The 13,735-nt window shown below is 32.4% G+C and overlaps 1 pseudogene; it reads right to left on the reverse strand.

Annotated features, from left to right (window-relative positions):
- Positions 1–1,105: 1,105 nt before the first annotated feature.
- Positions 1,106–3,185, reverse strand: LOC110693220 (annotated as a pseudogene).
- Between the last annotated feature and the right edge of the window lie 10,550 nt (positions 3,186–13,735).

The raw sequence follows: 13,735 nt of genomic DNA on the forward strand, positions 1-13,735 counted from the left end.
ATCAAAATAATATGCTCAAGAGTATAGCTCACTAAATCAAAGTGTTGGGTGCAATAATCACACATGCAACAACAACTTCACTCTAATAACCCAACATTTGCTATAAAATAAAATTTTAATTACTTATTCAATTCGAAACTAACTGAAAGCTATTTTGCATGTATACCTACAAAATGGAGACAAATAAAATAGAAAAAAAAAATTCCAAATTCAATCACAAACTTATACAGAGTAATAAAAAATACAACAAAAAAAAAACCCTTAATCAGAGTAGGAAAGTGGATGTAAGAAAGTGTGATTTTAATTGACATCTAATCAGATGTAAGATGGAAATCCTAATAAATTAAATTAGCAAAAAATTTCAATAAATAATGAACAAAGCCTAAAAAGGGTAATGAATTATATAGAAATTACAAGAGTGCAAATAAAAATTTAAAATAAATTGTGATTATTTAACGGCCCAAAGAAATGTTATATTTTGTGATACCAAAATTTTAAATTCATTTAAACGCTTTCGGTGTAATAGAAATACTACCAAAAATTAGTAAATGATTAACAAAATAAAATATATAAATTGTTACCTTTAATAATTGATGATAATAAAATTGTTAATATGTGAGAGAAAATCTTTAAAAGGGACTACAAAACTTGTTGAGTGAATGTTGTGCTGCATGATGAGACGATGCTTGCACCCAATACCATTTCAAGAAATCTGAATTACAATTTGCATAAAAAAACAATTCACATCAAAGTTAATGATAATCAATTAACCAAATATATAGAAACAAGATTTTATTCATCTATATATATATATGTTCGACAATAGTAGCCACAAAAGTTAGCTCTATAGTAATAATAATACAGTACAAACTTTATACAAAAGGCCTAATTAAAGATCCAATGCAAAGTTATCAAAAATTAACATTGTCTTTTATTAATTCTACAATAATGTTCAATATATAATTATCTTTGAATATATTGTATACAAATATATGTACTATATATATATATATATATATATATATATAATATATATATATTATATATATATATATATATATATATATATATATATATATATATAATATATATATATAATATACCCTGTTTTTGGTGAAGGAGAGATGTTTAGGGGGGTTAATACTGCATTATCAACTAGATAATTGTGCAATTATTGCTAAAACCTATATGAGGCCCATTAATTAATTGAACACCCCCCTTGCCTCTCCTATAAATCTCTCTTCAACAACCGAAAAACTCGAAATTAATCAATATATACCTACATGATGCCTAATCAAACTATATAGTATATGACTAAGCTAAGTGTATATACGAGTAGTAAGGCATATAATTCATGGTTAAGAATCATTAAGATATGAATAATCATCATATATCTTAATCAATAATAATCATCACTTAAACCGGAACTCGGAGGCAATTACGAGTACCAGTTTAATCCAGGAAGAGGATATTGTTGCCTGAACACCCGTCGGAAAGTCCCCCTAGCATCGGTTGTTGTTGGTGCAACGGCGGTGTTGTCTGAGATGGAAGTTGGTTGAGAAGACCAGACATGGAATTGATGTTGTTGAGGTTGTTGTTGTTGTTGTTGTCATGATGATCACTCCTTGCTCCACTTTCCTCGCTACTATTGTTATTGGCCACAATAGTATTGTTGTTGTCGTCGTTGTTGTTGTTATTATTGTCGATGCTCATCTGGAGTATCCACAATCTCTTGCCAGGACTACAACCACCACCACCTCCTGAGTCATGATCATTATCGCCCCAGTATAGGGACGGCAAAGACCTCTTGAGAGGCAACAACGGCGAGGAAGGAGCTCCATGATGAGTACCACCCATCATTCCTTCAAACAAGCCTTGTTGATCAACAACATGAGAAGTATTGAGAAACGACCCGTAGTTTAAAGAGTTTGTGTTTGCCTTTGGTTGATGAAGTCCAATGTTGTTTATTGAGGTTGGATTACATGACATCGACATAGACGACGACAAACCTCCCATCATCATCAAATCCTCCATGGAATCGTCTTGCTCGTGATCCATTGGCCGGGTCGTGTTATTCTTCTTGTATATTCGACATAACACCCAATCATCCAACTACAACCATGTTGTAAAACACATCATCAGCATCATATATATCTATGTCTAAAACACGACATACATATATTATCTTTCGAGTAATAAATTAAAATAAGCATAACAAAAGGATATGATATATAAAATATTTCTTTGTTGCACATAATAAAAAAACCAGAGGTAGTATATGAAGTCGCATAAGGGAATGAATAGATAGATTACCCGCAACGAACCCCCTTTCTTGTTATGACAAAGATCATAACCTGGGGGTTTGTTGTTGTTGGGTTTAGAAGCGTCAACCCAACGATATTCGTGCATGATCCAATTGGTCTTGACACCTCTAGGAGGTTTACCACCGTAAAACACAAGAGCCTTTTTAACACCCACTTTTTGATTACCACTGCTTAAGACAGGCTTGTCTGTTCCGGTGGCTTTCCAATAACCCGATGTTGCCGCACGGTTTGGCCGTGCTCCGTTCGGGTATTTCCGATCCCTTGGGCTAAAGAAATACCACTCTTGCTCCCCAAACACGGCCTTATCTGTTCATTAATCAAACAACATAAACAATAATTATTAAAACTATCATACTAATAATAACAATAATAATATTAATAGATTATGATTATGATTATGATTATGATTCAATCATTTATTTATTTATTAATTTGACATAAGCAAAAAAAAGGGAGGGGAATTACCAGGAAGTTCCAGGGGTCGAACTTGTAGAGATCAATCTCAGCTATGATGGAGACAGGAAGAGGGGTAGATTGGACTTTTCGCTTGAGATAATGAACGACGAGCTCTTCGTCGGTAGGGTGAAAACGGAAGCCAGGCGGTAGCTGCGGCTGCGGTGGCGGCTGCGGCTGCGACATAGTCTCCTGTGGCTCGCCACCCGCCGCCGCCGCCGGTGAGTGGGTGTTATCCATAGATAATATCACGGAAATATATGAACGAACAGATTACTTGAAATTATTTGTAAGTTAGTGTAATGATTTGGGTGATATTTTATTTTATGGGTTTCAGGGGAGGTTGTACTTGTACTTGATAAGAGAGATGATGTTGAAAGAGAAGAAAAGAGAGGAGAGAAGGAGCCTTAAAATGTTGGTTGAAGTTGGATGGCCCCATTCTTTTATATGCATGACATGAGATTGTGGGTCCCATCCTTTTGTTGGGTAATGATACTCTGTGGTGGTCATTAGTGAGAAAACAAAACCAATTTTTTTTTATTTTTAAAATTTCGTTTTTACTACATCACTACCATAAAACAGGATGATTATTAGAGTATGGTTTCAAACTAATCACGTGTTTATATTACAAAGATAGATTGTTTCAATTTTTATTTTTATTCTTAAATTTTAAAATAATGAATAAGTATAAACATGGAAATAGAATAGATTCTTTACTTTATACTTTAAGTTTTATCATTTATCAACACGTTTATTAAGAAAACTCAGGTAATGAGATATAAGGTAGAGAAAATTTATATAGATTCTTCACCCATGCGATAAGGTTTAGGGATAGTGAGAGAAACCACTCGTGTGATGTGATTGTCTCTAAAATTTTAGTATGATTGACATCAATTTAATTTGAAACAACCAAAAGGAAATACTTTTAATGGGTAAATTAAACAAAGGTAGTAGTATGTCATTTGTTGATAGACTTGTGTGGTATACATTGATTTATTATTCACATAACCTTTCAAATATGCCAAATAATATACACTATGATGACATTGTTACATCTATCTCTATTTTATAAGTTAACTATTGTTGTATTTTATGTGCACCTAAAATATCTAATACACACTTATCTTGTACGTACATTTTAACTAAAATACCTAAAGAAAAGAGAGAGTAATAAAATATAACTTTTGATCACAAACATGCATGTTAAGGAGAAATAATATAACGTAATGGCAGTACAACAAATGGCAATATAATGTTTGTTAATTCCGTATTAAATATCTAGCTAAGAGGGTAAGAAATCTCTAAAGGGACATTGATATTAGTCTTTTTTTTCTCTCTTCACTCACAAAGTCAGTCATCAATATTCACTAACTGATTAGACAAGTGATTGGCAATTGAAATTTAGTACCTCTTAAATGATTATATTTACTAAACTATTTATATTATAAAAAATTGAACTATTAGTTTAATAAATTATTATTTTTTATTTCTAAATCCAAATAGTTTTTGTTTAAGGAATTTCTAAATGCAAATATAATATGGAGTAATAAGATTGTAAAAGTACATATTATCTAAAAACTATTTGATATGAAGTAACATATTTTAGAAAAGGTTTTAAAAAGAAATTGATGGATTTTTTTAATAACTAGCGCATATATATTTAATTAATTTATTTACGTTTTAAACAATGTTTGTAAACTTGTCGACTTTCTTAGTAGAGAGAGAGCACTTACACCACATTTTTTTAGTGCATGATCATGGAAAATTAATAATAGGGATATGATACGAGTAGGAATATATTTGAAGAAAATATTGGATAATGAATCTGGTGGATCGGAAGACAAAGATGTTGATAAGGCGGGACAACAAAAAACTAAAGAGGAGATGGATAACTTTGACCTAAGATTATCGTTGCAATCTAATATTTTTATAACATAAATAAAATTGAATATTAAGTAAAATAGAGTTGTTTTTAATTTTTTTGATTAATTGTATTAAGTAAAAACTTAGTCTTTAGCGGATAAAAAAAAAAATGTAAATCAATAAAAAGGAGCCGGGTATTATTTTGTAAAATTAGTTTTTTTGAGGAATTGTAAAATTAGTTCTAGTCAATAAAAATCATTATAATTAAAAATAAAATTTCAATTAGATAAAATCAATTAGGTGAAGTAAAAATAAAAGGCCTAATTTTAAAAAACGAAGAGAACAAGAAGGCCTAATTAAGTGATCAAATAAGATATAATTAGATATATAATTAATAAGATGTGTGTTGTACGTTGTGTAGACACAAAAAAATTAGGTGAAATTCTCAAAGGTAACCCCCAACTTCTGCTACGCACCAATGGTGATCCTTTTTTTTTATTATTATACAAAATGACCTTGGTTAAAAATTTCATCCTACTCATAACCTTATTTTATTAAATATTAACTATGGTTATATTTATATTTTTTTAAAAAAAGAAATATTAAAAAAATTAATCCCAACCACCAAAAATCAACCACCACCTGCCAGCCACCATCTCCCTTCCGGCAACACTACCCAGGTTCCTCCGATCGCCGAAAACGCTACCCAGCCTCCCCTTACCGCCGATGACCCTGCGCCAACTCCACCTCGACCACCGCCAAGCCCTAGATTCCCAAATCCCCGCCCACAACCCTCCCTCTCCTCCTTCTCACCGTCACCACCACTAGATCGTCGAACTCAGAACCCCGACCACCCCAGACCGCCGAACCCAAACCACGACCAACCCTAGACCACCAAACCATCGATCTCTCTCTCTCTTTCTTCTCCACCCTCTCTCGATTTCTTTATCTTCTTCGATCTCTGCCCAGAAATCAAAACCTCAAACCCTAATCCCACCACCACTCCTCGAGACCTCGACCAAAACCTACCCACGGCGAGGCGGCGAGAATCGAAGGTCAGAGGAGAAAGAGTTGTGTGGTTAGGGTTTGGGTCTAGGTGGAGGAAAGGATCGAGGGATGGTTCGGCGGTTTGGGTGGGAGGTGTCGGCGTTTCAAATGAGGGAGTTTGGTGGCTCCGGTGAAGGCGGAGGTGGTGCTGGTTAGATCTGGTGGGGATGAGGGTGGAGGTGGTGGTTGGGTCGGTGGTTTTTCTTTTTAGTTTTATTTTTTCAAAGCTAACCATAGTTAGTTTTTTTTAATTAATAACTCTTATTAATGTCATAAGTGAGATAAATTTTTTAATTGGAGGCATTTTGTATAATAAAAAAAGGGGAGGTCACCGTTGATGCGTAGCAAAACTAGGGGGTCACCGTTGAGAATTTTCCAAAAATTAGGGTACATAAGCTCTGTGCTCTGTAAAATAGGGGGGTGAATTTAGCACAAGAGGCTATTGTACCATACTTTTTCCTATTGCTTTTGTTCTGGCAAAGTGAGCCACAAAGGTTGTTAAAATAATACACTTGTTGTATGAGCATATTTTCGAAGTTAATTATATACTTCTTATTATGTTATATTATTAATTGGGTGTTTTAAGTGTTATGAATATTCTTGCATTCAAATTCTTTTTGTAAATGTTAACCGTAGTTGTGCATAACATTTTCAATTCAATTCTAATTTAGGCTATGTTTAGTTTACCTTATTTTAAGACTTTATTTTTTATTTTAAATTAGTTTAGAAAAAATAATAAGTTCAGATTAGATATGATTAGAAAAAATGAGTTCTAAGCATCTATATTGTTTTTTTGTGCGGTTTTATTTAATTCCTTAATTCAAAAATTATTAAAATTACACATTAATAAAATACGCTAGTGTCAAAAGGTACAACCTTTAAATGGAAAAATTATGAAACAGGCAAAATACTGTAATTAGGCACCTCTAAAAGAAATAAATGTATGTAATTAAAGGACGGAAAGAGTACTTGAATAGGCCTCTATTATGTACACCACATTTCCACTTATTAATTTTAGGGAAAATAAGTTTTTATAAGATTTGACAAGTCTAAGTTCAGGAAAAATATGTTTTGATTAAGATTAATATATAAGTTAATATATAAGTGCTACTTAAGTTTAGTTTAAAACTAAAATAAGTTTTGATAAGGGTTGATTATTTAAACTTGTGGCATGATTTTCTAAACTTATTTTACGCTAGAGTGGCTAATGCGCGTGGTGCGCACACCATATCTAACCATGTTCGAAGAGCAATTTTTTTTTATATCTTATGTCACAACTTTAATTTTTGGTAGTATTAATGAGGAAAATTTCACTATTCTTAAGAGTTAAAAAAAAAAAAAAAAAAAAAAAGAGGAAAGACAATTAACATTAATGAGGGCAAAAAAGTAAATGAGCATTTTAGAAGGTATAATTATTGTCCAAACATTATTTATAAGAGTTGTCTCAAACTTTGTAAAAGGTAGGGATGTGTAACTTTCTGAACCTTTTTTTTTTTCATGGAATAGGTGAAAATAAAGTGAGCAATTAACGGTTAAAATTAAAATGGAAAGATTATTACTTCCTTATTTTCTTTTACTTGTAGGAAATGTCGAATGATTAAAGAAGGTAAATAAATGACTTTGTCAAAATAGTTTTATCATCGATTATATGGAAGGGCTAAATTAGATACTATGTATACATTATCGTGATTAATTTAAATTGTTCGTCTACATTATGTGATCCCTTTTTAAAAATACGTATCACGAAGTGTTACTGGTAAAAGAAAATATAGTAATTAGTAATTAAGCAATCTCTTTTGTAAGGATTTTACTCTTGACAATGCCCGTTTTATATACTCCGTAATTAACATCTTAGATTACATTTTAGTAAATATTATAATATTATGTAGTACTAATTACAAGGAGTAAATATTACTACTTATTTAGTAAATATTTCTTTTGTGAACCTTTATCATAATGATGAATAACAAGTTCCTACAAAATTATATTTGTATTTATTTTTTGTTACAATATATAAGTCATAAATGATGGTTAATATAAAGTACGTATGTGAAATGTACTATTTTAAACGTTGCGATTAAAAAAAATAAGAAAACTTGTGTGATTAAAGAGCTGATTAGCACATAGACTAGTGAGAGCTTAGGCGGTTAATGGTGTGATTCTTGGCAGCTAATATCGACACGTGGCTAAGAGACAATGGGACCGCAGTCCACACAATGAAGAGACAAAAGGATAGATGGATAACCTTTCCTTGCTAAATGTTCTTTTCTGTCTTCCTTTTTCTTTTTTCTTTCTTTTTTTTTTTTAATTTTATATTTTGACAGCTGAACATTTCTTTGCATTTTTGTTACTAAACCGACTTCTTCCAAATCCTGGTCTGTGTTAATTTGCCCTGACTATAGTACGATGTGACAAATTCTATTACACTGATTACATACCTACACATTTATATAATATCTCCATTTTAAATTATTTATAACAATTAAACATTTTTTATCCATTTTATATTAAATCGTTGTAATTAATGTAAAATTGAGGTAGTGCATTAAAAGAGAGTCTAACTAATTATGAGTTCAAAAGAGTTATATTCTAAAATATCGGTAATTAGTGGTGTATATTACTCGTACTAGTTTTTTTACTTTTATATACGTACTCACTATGCTAGTCACTCAGTCATCCTCTTTCCTCTTTTTCTCCTCCTAAGTAATTGATGGTTATTTCTAATGCGTACACAAATTCTTAATTATATGTGGTTGGCCACACCATGTGGTAAGTCATTATAGGAGTTACTTCGTGAGTGTTATAAGGATTACCCGGTCAGTGTTCAGGTGTTATTTCGTTAGAGTTATAAGGTTACTCAATCGGTGTTAAAGGAGTTACTCAGTCAGTGTTTTAGGGATTACTTTGTTCTTTTATAAGTAATCACACGGTGCAGCCAGCCGCACACAAAATGCACTGTTACGCATATGCTTTAAACAAGATTTTATCGTAACTACTCTAGCCCATCTTTATCATGCTATAAACTTAGGATATGTCATTTTCGTTAATAATAAGGTGACTTATAATAAATTTCTTAAGATATGTTTTGATTTTTTTGGTCTAGTCAATTAGTTATATCTAATATTTTCATTGATCGAACTTCTAATGTATTTTTTACCCTAATAAACTTAACAAAACATTCATTTGATGAAAAATCTGTGTTAGATTAACATTAAATTTAGCAATCAAGTACTCCCCAAGCCATGATATTACAAAATTATTACATACACTCTCTCAATTTTATTTCATTATTGTGTTTGGAATTTTTAAACATTTAAGTGTGGATGAAATTCAATACTTTATTGACAAATGTATAAGAAAAGCATATTCATGATTTTATATGGAGCCTGGTTTGATTTATCTTGATGTATAACTATCAAATACTGTATTAATTTATATTTTTATAATATGTATCATGATATTTTAGCTCCTTTATTTTTTTTTTTTTTTATTTATTCAACTCACTTTCTATTTTAGCTTCTTTTTTTTCTACTCACTTTGCTTTATTGGTTCATTTAAAATTTAAGCACTATTCATTTTAGTTCAAAGATAATCTTCTAATTTTTTTCCAATATATAATAAAAACATAATCAAGTGAGATCTTAATTATTTGATTTGTTTCATTGAGTAACATTTAGAAAAGATAACTACTTGTATATAATTTCTTACTAATATGTAATAACTAATGCTTATGATTTTTTTTTTAAAAAAAGAGCATTCACAAATGTGTCAGATCTAAACATATCCAACAAAAAGAGATGGAGAGAGTAGATTAAGTTATACCTAAATAAATGAATGACTTTTATTAATTTAATGGTAAAAAACTGAACAACTCTTTCACTTAGGGGTGTAAAGACTAGAGATACAGAGATCCCAAACCATAAGGAAACTTTAGTCATCTAGATGAAACGAATTTTTCACCATATACCTCTAATTTATTTTTTTATTCACTATATACCCAAACTTTTTTCAAATTCATCATATACCCCCGAGTTTTATAAAAATGCACCAAATGCCTTAATGAATAACGACGTCAACCTGTGTTAGTCATTAAGACTAAATATGCCACGTGACATGCTAGGATTGGTTCTCTTTTAATGTTTTAATTTAATTAATTAATAGAATTATAATTAATAAAAAAAACTAAAAACTTAAAAATAAAAAACCCCATCCACCCCCTTCCCCCCAACAATCCAACCCCCTGCTAGCCGGCCGCCGGCATCCACCCCCTCCCCCGCGCTGCCGGCGTAACCCCTTCCCTCATCGGCAATTCCATCCCCCCTACCCACAAACCCCTCCCTCCTCTATTCCCCACCCCGACAAACACCCCCTGCCCCCAATCGAAAAACCCCTTCCTCTCTCCCTCGGAAAACCCTCCCCACCGCTGGCGTCCAAAAACCCCTCCTCGCGCCGGCGAACCCAAATCACCCCTCCCTCTATCTCCACCCCTTGAACCACCACACCAAAATCCCAAATTAAAAATCCCTAAAATCGAAATCTAGGGTTTCGATTTGAATTTGGGGATTTCGAATTTGGGGTTTAAGGGTGTCAAGGTCATTGTTATCGGCTATGGTGGGCGGCGATGACGTGGGGGGAGGGGATTTGGGTTGTCAGCGAAGTGATTTCGGGGTGGTTGCCTGATTTTCGGCTAAGGATGAAAGGCAGGGAGGGGTTTTAACGGTTGAAGAGGGGGGTGGGGGCATGGTGGTTCAAGGGAATGGGCAGGCACCGGCGTGGGGTTCAGGGGAGGGGTGGCGCCGGCGCGTTGTGGAGGGGCGTTGACGGCGAAGAGGTTGGGTTGGGTGGCGGTTGTGGGGAGGTGGCTAGTGGGGGTTCAAGGTGGTGTTTTTTTTTTTGTTTTTTGTTTTAAGCTTTTTTAAAAATAATTTATTAATTAATTTAAAAACCAATAAGATGATGCCACGTGGCATAATTAACCCTAATGACAAACGGAATCAACTGTCGTTAGTTATTAAGGACATTTGGTGATAATTTTTTGAAACTCAAGTGTTTTTAGTGAATTTAAAAAAAAAATTGGGTATATGGTGAATAAAAAAATAACTTAGGGGTATATGGTGAAAAAGTCTTAGATGAAAACTTTGAGTTTTATTTAAAACAAACGTTACCACTACGAATGCCTCCACTATAATTTGGAGATGGTGAGAATGGAACTCTCAATTTCATGGTTGGGAGGAGATGGGAGCTCTAGTGCTCTACCACCGATCTTCTTCTAGATTTTGGAGCATATTAAACTTTAAAAATTTATGATTCGTCGATCTATCAGTGTTCATAAACGCTTAATATATTGAAGAACAACTATAAACCAATACTTGGAGTTAAAATACTTGTATATCATTTTCCATAACTTCGCCAAATATCTTGCCCCAAAATAAATCCTATGACTAAATAAAAACCTATGCCAATAAGCAAGTGCCCATTGCTTAGGGGCAGTGGTTGTAAACTTTAGGGAAAGATTTAAAAAATGGGTGCATCAAAATCCACTTTTTATGTGACAAATGACCTTTTGGTGTATGCCCAAATATCTGCATAAGGAATTATGCTAATGTGGGGTCATTTGCCTGGAAGATGATGAACCAGGTCCCCATTTATTGTCACTTCTTGACTTATTGTTGCATAAAATATTGGTTTTGGGTCCCACATATATAGGCCATATTTATAGGCGGTTTATATCCATGAATGTTACACACACATAATCACTCACTCTCACTCTTACATCAACATTTTAATGCTTCATTGATTTGGCTTATTAACCTCCTACTTGCCTTTGCTTTTGCTCTAATTATATTATGGCCATGTATTTGATCAACAACAACACCTTCAATAGTTGTACTAAATATTGACGAGGAATAATTGAATCAAGCAATCAACTACAAATGTCATTAATTAATTGAATCAAGTTTAAGATACTGATCTTTTAAATCCCTACTAATGACCAAACTCATGAACCGATATAATACATGACAATATGAACCCTATCTCTCTGTCCTCAATTAAAAGTTGCACTTAATTTGTCTTTTGTATAGGTTTTTTGGGCATATATTAGATGGTGGGGTATAATTAATTGATTGAAGATGAGCTGTTTCTTTCGATCATTTTTATTCTACTCATTTCCGATTAGAATAGTTTAAAATTTTCTTCCCATATAGAATGAATCCATACTTCGTATATGATAAAGAATTCATTTAATCTTCTTTACTATGTATTTATTTGATAGATGTGTCAAAATTTATTAATTATTCAATCTTTTCCACACAAATTTTAATAAAATTATCCACTAATTGATTTTCCGAATGCATGAATTCAATTTGTAATAGACCCCTAATCCAAACAACGCCAGCCCGAAAAAATATCGGTTTAAGTAGATTTTTTGGGCCCAAATTTGCGACCCGACCCAATTTTATTTCATTTTTGGGGTTGTGGGCAACCTAAAATTTCAGTGTTAAATTAGTTAAAATTTTGGCCCAAAATAGCGGGTTTGAGCATAGTTTTTTGGCTCAAAGCTAGTCCCATCCCGGTCAGAAATAGGCCAATTTTTTTGCCAAAGCCCGATCTGTGATCACCTCTATTATTTTCTCTTCCCAAATACAGAAATATAATATTAATTGCCTATTGTGGAAATTAGACTGCTAAACACAACGGTTTGTCAAAGGTTGGTTGTTTGGCTTAATTATGAAAAATCACGGGACCAAAACGATCGTGTCCCAATTAAACCATGCCGATATAGATAGTCATTGCATTATATATATATAAAAGCTTATTGGATTAGTGTTATTTAAAATAGAACCTATCATCATACTTGACTGCCAGATTTTCAAATTGGTTATTAAATCCGATAGCCATATCAACTTTTCTTTGATACATACACTATCTTTCAAATCGAATATCTGATCGGATTTTTGGATTTTTAAATAAGTTTGCTCAGTCTTGCTTAACTGCTATCAACTCATTGGCTAGCATTGGATCCGGCGTGAAATAAAAGCAAAAGGAAATCAAATAAGGTAAATATAAGAATGTGAAAGTGTTATAGTAGTATGTTTAGTGTGAAAATCATGAGGTGAGAATACGACATAGCCAGTTTTAGGATAAGAGTGTTGACATTCACATGTAAAATTACTTGTTTCTCACTTAGAGAAAGTAAAGAGCAAATTAGGTTTACTATGAGAAGGGAAATTGATTGATACCAGAACATCCCATGATATATTTATCAAAAAAATTCAACTAATTAAATGCTTATGTAATCCACATGTTTTTATAACGGATTCACGTTCCTAGGTAGTAAACGCTTATTTCCTTTACACATTTAGGGTTTACTTTTCTATGAAATTCATGATTATATACATAATAATAGTCTAGTAATTTTCAAAAGATTTAAATTAAATCTCATGCACGTACAAATTAATAAGCTACATCATCACCCCAACTTCAAAGTTGTTAATGATGATAGCTACCCTATATGACTCCGTTCCATTTCATTCATGATTTCTAATTTCATTGAATCTAATTTTGAATTGAAGAGTTATGAGGTACGGAGTACATTGTTAGAAGATCAGAAGAGAGTGTACGTACACAAGGAGAGTTAAGAAAAAGGTCACATTCGATCATGCTCAATACTTCCTCCAAAACCATGAATTTTATGTGCTACATGGGTCTTGGAAACTTTAATTTCTAATTATGGAGTTTTATTCTTACAATTTCTAAGATTTTATAGATAGTATATATACATTGTATGAGTAAAATGTCAAATGAAATTTCATTAGATTTGTATTAATGTGTTTTTATCAAATATGTAATTTTTTTTTTTTCAGTCGGGATTTGTATTATTTAAAATAGAATTTTAATCAAGCATTCCCTGCTTGATTTATACTCAACTCAATGTGAAAACTGAAAAGTGTGTAAATTTGCAAGTATGGACTGCTGAAATTGCGATTGAGTTGCATGGTTGTGAACTTGTGATATGTTTTTCTTGGTAAATTTGTGGGAATTTATGA

Source organism: Chenopodium quinoa, unplaced genomic scaffold (genome assembly GCF_001683475.1).
Source record: "Chenopodium quinoa cultivar QQ74 unplaced genomic scaffold, ASM168347v1, whole genome shotgun sequence".
Taxonomy (NCBI): Eukaryota; Viridiplantae; Streptophyta; class Magnoliopsida; order Caryophyllales; family Amaranthaceae; genus Chenopodium; species Chenopodium quinoa.